This window comes from Mauremys mutica, chromosome 23 (genome assembly GCF_020497125.1).
Source record: "Mauremys mutica isolate MM-2020 ecotype Southern chromosome 23, ASM2049712v1, whole genome shotgun sequence".
In the NCBI taxonomy this organism is placed as follows: Eukaryota; Metazoa; Chordata; order Testudines; family Geoemydidae; genus Mauremys; species Mauremys mutica.
The window spans coordinates 14,457,027-14,468,456 of record NC_059094.1 but is presented as its reverse complement, the minus strand read 5'-3'; the positions used below and the strand labels follow the sequence as shown (position 1 = coordinate 14,468,456).

The following is an 11,430-nucleotide window of genomic DNA, read 5'->3' as shown; positions in this document are numbered from 1 at the left end:
GTTCTGTTCTTGTTTTTACATGGCTGCAGTTCCTTCTCTGGTTTTGGTCTGTGCTGTATGTTCCGGCTTGATTCCAGTACTTACCCCTGTGACAGTTCTCTCCCGTCTCCATTTCTGATTCCAGAAGTGGAGTCCCCCTAAGTTCAGGTTCTGATCCCTTTCTCTCCTCCCCTCGGTCGGATCCCCTTCACTCTCCTTTTCAAGGCCTCTCTGTTTTGGACCTGCAGCTCCCAGGCTCTGGTGCCTCTCATCTCCCCGGTTCTGATCTGGATCTGGCGCCTCTCTCATTTCCCAGGTTCTGATCCAGATCTGGTGCCTCTCTCCTCTCCTGGGATCTGATCCAGATCTGGTGCCTCTCTCCTCTCCTGGGATCTGATCCGGATCTGGTGCCTCTCTCCTCTCCCAGGTTCTGATCTGGATCTGGTGCCTCTGATCTGGTGCCTCTCTCCTCTCCCGGGTTCTGATCCGGATCTGGTGCCTCTCTCCTCTCCCAGGTTTTGATCCGGATCTGGTGTCCTTTCCCGGCCCGTAGGCACAGCATCAACCCCGCCCCCCCCACAGCTTCCATCTGGGCAGCCCCCGCAGCCCCACACCCAGCTCCAGCGCCGCCGCCCCCTCCTGCCTCTGGCCCGGCCTTGCCCCCGCAGTTCCCCGGCCGGCCGCCGGGTGTCGCCGCCGCCGCTCGGCCGGCGGGGGTGGGCCGGGGGCTGGGGCCGAGCCGCGGCTGACAGCGGGAGGAGCCGCCGCCGCCGCCGGCCGGGCGGAGGGAAGAGGCGAGGCGGAAACGGGAGCCGCGGACACCGGCCCTGGCCGCTTGCAGCGCGCGGAGCCGGAGCCAGCCCGCACCGAGGCCCGGCAGGGCAGCGCCATGGCCGGCTACGTGCCCGGGCTGCTCCCGGCCACCCGCAGCCAGGAGAAGGAGTTCGTGCAGGCGTACGAGGACGTGCTGGAGCGGTACAAAGGTAGCGGCGGCGGCGGCGGGGCGAGGGAGCCCCGGGGCTGGGGCAGCCGGAGGGCGAACGGCCTGGGCCGGGGGGCAGCGGGGGCCCTGGGAGGGGCCCTGCCCAGCGCCCGGTTCCCACCCGGGGGTGCGGGGAGCCCGGCCCGCTGCAGCCTTTGCCGGCGGCTCCCGCTGCGGGGACACGGATCCACGGAGCAGTTTCCGCCCCTTGCCCCGGGATGGGCCTGTCCCGGCTGGGAGGATCCAGGGGCAAAGGCCGGGCTGGGGAGGGAGCAGGATGTGGCCCCCAGCTCGGCCCCTGCCTCCCACAGGGACTCGAGCCTCGGCGGCTTGTTTGTCTCCCGCCCCCGCCCCGCCCCGCCCCATAGTAATGGGCATTGGGGGGGGGGCAGCTCCCCCGGCTGGATCAGTGTCTCCTGTTGTTATTACTCAGCCCTCCACACACACAGTCGCATCATTGGGGGGGGGGCTGGCCCCCCTGAGATCTGCCTTTCGCTTGTAGGCTCGCACACCTCCCATGAGCATCTCCTAGGAGGTGGTGATGGCGCAAAGCCAGCCAGGGGCTTGTCTGGGGGAATCTAAAGCCATAAACACTTGATGGGTGATTGTCATAAACAGGGTCTCACTTTGTGTGGCTCTGGTCAGTTTGTTTATGGGAGATCAGCGCTTGGCTACCTTCCAGCAGCGATGCTGTGCTTAGCTGGGGAGGGGGTTGGAGGTGCCACCGGTAACCCTAAATCATTTACTTCCCACCCAGAGGGGCTGTTACTAAGGTAGCTTCGTTTAAGGGCTTTTTAACCCCACCCCGCGCCGTCGCTAGTGAGTGTGTGGATGCTGATGTGAGGGCCGTGGGTCTCTGAAGCTGGTGCCTGCATCTTTTCGGCAGCTGCCGGGGGTGTATGGCACAGGCAGTGAGTGTGCAGTTTTGATGTAGATCATTGGCCTCCTTGTTGTGCCGGTTTTTATTTTTTTCCGCAGAGATAGACTTGTCTGTGAGCCCAGATTTCTGCCCCACAGGGCTCCTATCACAGTGTTTTTGTTTTGTAAGTTTTGCAGCCAAGTCTCTTGAAATGGGAACTGTCCCGTCCAGAGGAGCCAGGCACTAACAGCATATGCTTCCGTTTCCTCGTTGCATGCTGAGGCTGGGATATAATTGATTCTCCAGTCCTCCAATTCAAGGGGTGCCATTCAAAAATTCCAGAGGTGAGGAAAACACAGCTCCAGTGTCTGTGCTTCACAGGGCTCCGGGAATAAAAGCCTTGTATAGCGTCTGGGAGTATCCTCCCAGAAAGGGGTTTAATAATGGAATCTGAGGATCTCAGTGCATTACACGTATTCATTAATAAAGCCCTGCAACCGCAGTGGAGTAAATGCAGTGAAGTGTTTGTTGGGTAGGGAAACTGAGGCCCAGAGAACTTGTTTGGTGTTGGAGAGAGCCAGTGGCAGATCTGGGACCAGAACCACGGAGTCTTGACTTTAATATGAATAACCCCTATCACTTTGTACAGACTATTATGTTGCAAAGGGAAAATAAAATCACAAGGCTACCTCTGCCTCCTTTGGTCTGACTCAGACCTGCTAGTGAAGGTTGATAATCCGGGGAGAGGCGACTGCTCTCCCCACCCCATTAGTTAGCTCTCATGCTCAAACTGTAAATTGCTCCATTTAGTGGACATCTGAGACTTTCCTGGCAAAGGTGAAAGCCCCGCTTAGGCTAGTGTGGTTGGCTTGCTGGCTAATGAAAGCCAACAGCCACCTCGGCAGGAATTGTCAGTGCTGGAGAGTGACCGAATCCATGTGGGAATAATCCTGTTTACGATGCCTGCTCGACGAAGGGAAATTAACGTTTAAACGGTAACATGGCCTTTTTTCAGCATGGCGTTCCGTGCTTGCCTGTGGGAGCTGGGCACGAGAATGAAGTTCAGGCTGTTCCATTCACACTGGAGAGTCGTAGGGCCTGTTCTCTCACTTCTTTCCATTCATTCCCAACCACCCCCCAACTTGGCGATAAACAATTCAACTTCTCCTGTCCAGAACAAGTTTTCCAGTAGCCCCTTCCTCCCGTGGAGAATGCTTGCTGAAATGTGAATTGAGAGTGTGAATGTTTGAGAGTGGATGATTCTAGAGCATATCTGAGGTGGTTCTGTGTCATCTGGCCTGCAGGGTGGAGCAGCTGATGAGATTATAGTTCCACAGAGTCAGTGAACAGGCTCTGACCCCTGTGGGCTCTCGTCTTGTCTGGGAGCAACTGACCCCACGGTTCAGTGGCAGTGATTCTTCTCCTTGGACAGCAGGGAGGAAGGACACCTGACATTGTTCAAGCTGACAGTGTAAATGCTGGGTTGAATCACTCAGAGAAATCTTTCATAACAACAGTGGTACTTTAAAAACTGCTATTAAAATTAATCTCAACCTCAGCACCTTCCATTCAAGGAGCAAGACTGGGCAAGTCTGGGTGCAGTGAGCTCTGGAGTACAAAGGGTCCCTGTGTGTGTGTATCCTCCCTGGGACGGATGTTTCGGGTGCTTTCATCCCATTTACAAACCTTGCCTTTATCCGGGTAGCTTGGGTCCATCAGGTTGCAGTTTCTGTGATCTATTACTTTACAAGCCTTTCGTTGTAGACTGATGAAAACAGCTCAGATGGACAGACCTAGGGCTTGTTGGCACCGGGTTTTTGCTTCCCTAGTAACTCTGCTACTCCAGCATCCAACACTTTTTCGCTAGGGGTTTGCACCCGTGGCTAAAAATCTAGTTTACACAACAAGGTGTTAGTCTGTGAGCACGGCTGATGGAAGGTGACGTGATTTGCGCTGCGTGTTGAGTCAGTCGAGTCAAAGCCATGCTGGGTGAGTGGCCTGTACCGCTTTAACCTGCGTCTGTTTGGTTCCTGGTCTGTTGTGGGTGGTGGTATCCATACAGTAGTGGGAGAAATGTGTCACTGAGCGGAGGTGTGAACTGAAGGCATTATGATGACACCGGCAAGGGTGGTTAGCCTGCAGCATGGCAGGTGGGAGTGTCGAGGAGGGGAAATGACTGGCAGAGGATGACAAGGCCCAAGTTCCACCCTGCTGTGTTGTGTATGTTAGTTCCCATTGCCTTCGTCCTCTTGTGTCCTTGCATCCCAGGGCTCTGAATTCAAAGCTGCACCTTTGAAGCCAGTCACCTTCTACTAAAATGGTCCCAAAGGTCTCGTCCATGTGAGGAATTGCTCAGCTTGGCCATAATGGAGAATAAAAGCCCCTAGATTCAGACCAGTTAAAAGTTCGCATGATACTGAGAGGTGAGTGCCTAACCCAGAGGTGCCAATACGTTGCCCAACTGAGAGCTGCGTGAGCGATTTCTTAGGAGCCTCAGGACCATACCTAATATTCACAGAGAGGGGCAGATTTCAGCCACCCGTGTTTCATTGCTTGGCTACCCAGATCAAGATGGAGCACCACATGCTGGGCCGGGTAGCTTCTGCAGGCCACGTGTCCATGATAATGATGAAAGCAGTTCTGGGCTCCTTTACGGAGCTCCACGTGTCACACCCCTGAGCCAAGGCATTGAGAGATGTAGTAGCTCTTTGTCCATGAATTACTCTCTTTGGATGCTGATGCCATGAATCTGAAGTGGCATAGAAAACCAGAGAGGTAGTTTTCAGAGAAAAGGGAAGTTTTGGCCAACATAATAAAATATTATGCATGTGTACTAGGCAGTGTCTGTGGAGATCTGCTGCTGCAGTCTAACCAGCCAGCAATGAACTATTTGAGGTAATGCAACACAAATGTACAAGTGCAGAGCAGAGTGGATTCTGTATTCTGATTCAAAATCAGAGTTGTGTTGGAAGGAGGAGATGGGACTTTGATACCAAAATGTTATCCTTGAATCCTAGAAACGTAGGGTTGGAAGGGACCTCAGGAGGTCCTATAGTCCATTATCCTCACAGTGAGACAAGATTAAGTATACCTAGACCACCTCTAACATGTTTGTCTAACCCATACTCCTGGGGGAATTCTGCGCCACTGCATGTGTGCAGAATTCATATCCCCCGAAGATTTCTTGCTTCCCCGCAGAAGAATGACTTTCTGACAGGGAAGCTGCAAGAGCAGTCACACACCACTCCCTAGCTGTCCAGATACATCGTTTCATGCAGCCAGTGGAGAGGTAAATCACTGCAGGGCTGGGGACATCCCAGACAGGGGACCCTTTGTACCCTGAGCCAGGATCAGCTGCTAATCCCAGCCGGGCTGGAAGCAGGAAAGGATGGGACTTCCTCTTCCCTCGGAAGGAGTGGCTGGGTTTGTGTCAGACCCACCCTCAGAAACCTCCCCCAGCTGCACGAAGCTCAGCATCATCCCCTGCTTCCTGCCCTCATCGCTCCTCAGCTGTGCCCCCATCCACCCAACCCCCATGCATCCAGATCTGCCATACCCAGACATCACCCCGTACACACAGAACACCCCTATCCCCTCCATACCCAAACCCCACCCCACTGAACCTCAACCCCTGCATCTGGAGTCCCCTGTGCCCAGACCCCCACCCTTGCACCGAGACCACCCCTCACTGAGCTCCCTGCTCTCAAACCCCCACTCTGATGAGCCCCACACCCCTGCACCATCCTGAGCCCCCACATCCAGACCTCCATGCCACTGACCCCAGTTAGCTGCACCCAGACCCCCACCCCACCAAGCCCCACTTGCCCAGCACCCAGATCCCCCTGCTGAGACTCCCTTGCCCAGACACTCCGCTGACCCCCAACCACTTTCACTTGGAAGCCCTTGCAGAGTCCCATTGCCCCTGCACCTGGAAACCCCACAACGAGCCTCTGGGCATCCAGATCCTCCCCCCCCCCACACACACACCTAGACCCACCACTGAATTGCCTGCACCCAGGTTGTCCCACACAGAATCCTCTCACCCCACACCTGGATCACCCCACACTGATCCCCACCACACATTTGTCCCTGCCTGGTTGAGCCTGCCTGCGTGCCCCACACCTGGTGCGCCTGGCGCAGAGGAGCAGGGCCCCAGGGTGTTTCTGGGGCAGGCCCAGGCCTTATGCTGTGCCAGGGTCGGGTGCAGCCTCACCACTGAGTCCGTGTCCCCAGGCTGGGGAGGCTGCAGGGTGATCTCCCACCTTCGTGCACTGCCATGCTGGAGCCTCTGCATTTATTTCTTGACAAATAAAACTTGCAAAATTTTACAATATTGTGCGCAGAATTTTTAATATTTTGGCACAGAATGCCCTTAGGAGTAAACCCAAGCTTAAAAACCTTCAGGGACCGGGATTCCACAACCTGCCTAGGTCACCTGTTCCAGTGCTTAACTCTCAGTTAGATGTTTGAAGAAATGAAGAGAAGTGTTGCAGCGTGAAGAAAAGTGCTGCAAATGCAAAAACGCTAGTTACGGTCCCAGGTTGGCCCAGAGAGTCATGATTCCTGTGATTGCACACCTAGTACCATTCAGCATTAAACATCATTAGCATGTATATAGTGCTTTTCCTGTTCCAAGCATTTTAAATATTAGCTAATTAATCCCCACTAGATTGTACGCTGGAGGTAACTATCATTAGCTGAATTTTGCAGATGGGGAAACTGAGGCAGATGCGGCGAGTGACTTCCCCAAGGCCACAGAATGAATCTGTGCTGGAGTCAGGATTAGAACCTGGGGGTTCCTAGCCCTCTGTTCCTAGTGAAGCCATTTCTCTTCATGCTTTATTCGATGCTGTGTTTCTTGCTGTCATCGCCTCTGTTCTGCGGCAGCCATACATTGGTTTTTCACTTGCATTGCTCCCAATTACCCCAGGCAGCGCTCCAGGCAGTGCTAGTATCGTAGGCTCGGTAGCACCAAGAACTGTTCTGCCATCGACTGGAAGGAGCTTTGGAACGCCCTCTGCTAGGAAGGTCAGTGAGGCTGATCTTTGCCTGCGGTGTGTTGATGCTTTAATTACAGCTGTTTGGACTGGTAGGAGAGGTGATGACATGGGCACCTCAGTTGCCTAACCCCTCCTCCCTGGCTGCTTTGTCAGGCGGTGGCAGTCTCCCTGTGACGTGGGGATCCCTTCAAGGGGAGGCAGATGGTTCCAATAAGGACCCTTCATCGTTAGGGGCTGCAATGCCCAGTACTGCCTGCCTGGGGAAAGGATTGCACGGGCTGATACTGGAGGAGACATACATAGGTTTCAGATACACTGAGGAATGCCTAAGGCCCTGAGCCTCACCCTGCCCTTCTCCTGGTGCTCACGTGTTCTTTCCAATGGGCTGCTGCCGTACCCTGTATGTGACCCTCTCTTCCTCTTGACACCCATAAATCAGCTGTGAGAGAGAGAACCCTGTGCTGGGGTCTCGCCTTGACACTGCAGGACCAGGGCATTTGGATTTTGAGGCCTCTCTGCAGAGGCGGATGGGTCACTCGGCTCCTCCAGTCTGGACTAGGGGGAGGGCGTCCTAGCTGCTTGCATTCGGCTCCTGACTCTGGAATAGCAGTAGTCATGATTATTTTGTCCTGCAAAGATAAACGCAGTCCCTTTGTGGTGATGGAAGGACCGTCTTGATTGTGGGTATTCTCAGTAGCCTGCAAGAGTGGGCTGGCCATGTGGCAATGCTCCCCTCCCCTGGATGGGGAGTGGTGGTTTTCCCGGCTCTACCACACAGGTAGGAGGTGGCTGAGCATTGAAGACTGAGCTGAAATCTCTTCCCCCCGCCCCCGCCTTAGTGGGTGTGTTGAGACCCTGTGTTGAACATGCAGAAATAGTTGTGGCAGCTGTATTGCATGTTCCTATCCCGGTAGGGGCAGCCATGCTTTCCCACCGGTAGCCGTGGTCGGGGATTTGCTATAACAGATCAGACCATTGCCTCCTCGAGTTTAGTACCCTGTCCCCCAGTAGCAGGCACTGCCTGATGCTTCAGAGAAAGACCTATCTCCTTAGGTAGTTGTGCAATGCTGTACGTGGCCACACAATTGTCTAGCCCCTTTCTTTAAATCCAGCCCTTGTGTTGAACTTGGTAACCACCTGCAGCCCAGAATTACGTGGGTGACAATGCTCCAGTGTGGAGGGACAGCGGACTGAGGGACTTCAGGGCGGACGCAGCGTCTTTGAGGTTCTGTGTGACTCTGGTATGGCTGTGCGGCCCGGGCTGTTTGCTGAATCAGGGGTGACAGCAACGTGTGGCTTTGTGCTGGGGTGTGAGCCTCTGTGTGGCTTTTATTTTTACTCAGGATGGAACTTTGAAGCGTCTGTGAAAGACGCTGCTTTACTCTTGTTTGTTTTGGCCAAGGCGATAACTGTTGTGGTTTGTTCTCGTGATGGGGATCCTCCCTGCCTTGCCGCCCCAAGTTCCTGCTGCCTTCGCCACCTGTTTGAGGGAGGATCACGTCCCTGAGTTCTGATGGCTCTAGACACAGTTTCTCCTGTTGCTCGTGTGTGTGTGTGTGAGAGAGAGAGAGAGAGAGAGAGAGTGAGTGTATTTAGGCCTGATGAAAAGTGCCAGATTGTCAGCCCTAAAGCCTGCAGGTCTGTCTTTAGCCATGGAACTGGTACAATTCCGGTGGCAGGAGTGGGAGTTGGTTATTTTCACATTGCTTCACCCAGCTGCCTCAACCCTGATCTGCAGAGATCACCTTGAGGAGTCCAAAGCAGTGCCCACCCTGTAGGACCTGTTCAGTCCGATTGCTGCCAGTTGAGGTGGTTTCTGTGTCCTCTAGAAACTGGACTGAGACCCACTGACTCACGTCACGTCTGTGCATTCGGTCTGCGTATCAGGTGCCTTCACGATGGTCATGGTGAACCTATTTGCCTCCCTCTGCTCAGACAGCAGGTTTAGATTCTGAGGCAGATAGACTTGGCATGACTCATGCTGGGAGTGGAAGGTGCGTTGCGAGTAGCTGATTCAGAAAATCTTTAATCTCTCTTTAGTGGCTGATTTAATAGATTGCTGGCAACCAAAGTGTTTAGAAATGGCTTGTCCTGTTGAGTTTCGTCACTCCTTTTTAGGTGGTGTAGCATTGTATGTGTGTGTGACTTCTTATCTGGGCCTTTCCCCTTCATCCCACACTTCAGGATAATGTGGAGATGTTTGATGCCCCTAATCTGCTAGTTTCTGACCATTCTCCTCACAAGCTAGTCACATTTGGGTCAGTTCTGTTTAGGTTGCCCTGGAGATACCAGGACAGAAGCCAACATGATGAAGAAATCACTTCAGCCTCTCTTAAGAGGTGAGCATGAAAGGAATCTTTTCGCTGACTCCTGCAAGTGCTTATAACTCCACTGTTTTGATACCACGGTGATAGGCGCTGTATAAATATCTGAAATGGATAATGCCAGCTTGTGGCTGCAGCAGGAGATTTCAGTTTCCAGCCGCAGCTGCCTCAGGAGCGCATGGAGTAGAACCCTGAGACCTCTCTTCTCTGTGTGGGATGCAATTTAAGGAGGCACATCCCAGTTTTGCTGTAAACATTGGCACACTGCAAAATCTGAGCAGGCACCAGTGCTGGCCTTCACAGAGGTCTGTGTGAGAACAATGGTGTTAAAGGGAAGAGGGAAAGGACCCTGTTAAACCAGTTCCACTTACTGTGGCTGGCGTAATTTTTGTTCAGAGGAATTCCAGCAGGTTTCATGAACAGGGCTCTTTGGAAAGTATCATTAGCCCTGTTGCACCCCCAGTATTGTGAAAGCTTTGGAGGGCTCCCCTGTTTTGAGGAGGCTTTTGGATCCCCTCTCCGGGGTCAGGAGAGTATCTGATGACCCTGGTGAGTGGCGGCATGTGCCTGAGTGGGCCTCTACTGCTGCCAAGCTGGTTCCTGTACGGGGCAGTGTTCCCCTGCCAACACGAGCGCAAGCTGCTGTGTCATAGAGGGCAGGCAAGCATGGGCCGGGGACAGGAGGGCAGGATTAGGGGAGGAAGTTGCAGCCAAAAAAAGAATACTCGATGCAGTAAGCAACTTTCTGGTTGGTGTAGTTAATATAATGCTCCTTGGCAGCCCCAGTAAAATCCCCTCTGTCCATGCACGACTGGTCCTCTGAAGCCTGTCCCTCATTTTTCCTTTGGCGTGTGCAGAAAGATGACGTGCTCCATCCCTTAGGTGCAGCCTCCTTTTCAATCTCTTTCTCCCAGGTCTGCAAGCTAATCTGATGTGCGTCTCAATTCTGCTCCGGCTGATTAGTGCCTCTGAATGCATTGTGAGGCAATAGGGTTGGGATTCACACACCCCACCTGTGAGCACAGCCGGAGCTGCATACCAGAGCACCTGAGCCACCACTTGCATTCCCAGGCTTTGAGTGCCGAAAGATTTATAACTGGAGCAGGTGTGTCTGACTGCAGTGAGGTCATCGAACGTGGTCTTTCCTGTTGGCTTTGGCGGGTCACAGCAAAGTCCATCGTAAGCAGCTACCCATGAGAACTGGGGGGGAGGAGGAAGGGTGGAGTGGGTCTTCAGTACAGACTGGACAAAACTGGATTGGAAATCCTGGGGGATAGGGCAAGCGGGTTGGTTATTGGACGTGAGGGAAGGTTTCACTCTAAGCAGCGCATTGTGGCAAAGGGACGAACCATTCTCTAGGAACAAGGGAGCAGCTTAAGTCCCTGAAAGCAGCAGTCAGCGTGGCTGGCAAATCACTGTACCAACGCTGATTTGAGCAACTCGGGTCACTTAAGAAGAATCACGTAACTTCCTCAAAAAGCAGCCGTGTCTGTTGGGATCGCGTCATTCGCCGCACGCAGCTGTTCGGCTGCAACTTTTAGGGACGCTCTCCTTTCTCCACCCACCTTTCTGAGTAGCGTTAAAGCCGTACGATTCAGCCCAGCTATAGACCAGCGAGGCTGAAATGTTATTGAGCTGTTCTGTGTCTGTTATACGTGTCAGGGCCTTCGGTTTTCAAGTCCCACCTGCCTGAGAGCAAGGGGAGGGAAGCCCTTCAAAGGAAGGTGGCAGGAGAGTGGGTTAAAGAGACAAAGCAGTAAGTAAAGAACGTGGAAGGAGAGTAGCACATGGATTGTACCAGCATTACTGCCCTTCTCCAGGCAACTAGGTTCTTCGGAGCTTTCACCTGAAAGGAGCCTCAGAGGTGCTGGGTCCTGCCGGAGGTTAAACCATTGAACCTAGCGCTGGAATAAATTACCTTGTGATACAATGTGGTGCCGGTTGAACCTGAACCGGGCAATTTCCCTTACAGCGTTTAGGGCCCTGTTAGCAAAGCAGGTGCTGGAGCGAGGGTTGCTGGGGCTGTTGTCATGCGGAGAATCGAGGCGGCTGGATAATCCAGGCCTCTGTTCCAGGAGGAAGATTAATCCCCATGTAGATGTATTCTGTGAATGCCAGGCTTGGGGTGGGGTGGGGGAGGTGCACAGGGCGATGGTGCCCAGCTCTGTGGGGGAAGATTAGTGATTGGTCTGGCTTTGTTTTCCACCAGTCAAATGTCTTTGACTGAGGATGATTACAGGGAATTGCTCATGCCCTGTCCGTTGCAGATGGTCCGGTACTGAGTCC

The 11,430-nt window shown here is 53.7% G+C and overlaps 1 protein-coding gene across 1 annotated transcript in view; it reads left to right on the top strand.

Annotated features, from left to right (window-relative positions):
• Window positions 1-909: 909 nt before the first annotated feature.
• MACF1 (microtubule actin crosslinking factor 1) overlaps window positions 910-11,430 on the top strand; it is a 236,991-nt gene continuing 226,470 nt past the window's right edge. The window contains exon 1 of the mRNA XM_044997589.1: window positions 910-962. The gene's annotated coding sequence lies outside the window, so the exon portion shown is untranslated. The remainder of the gene's footprint in view (window positions 963-11,430) is intronic.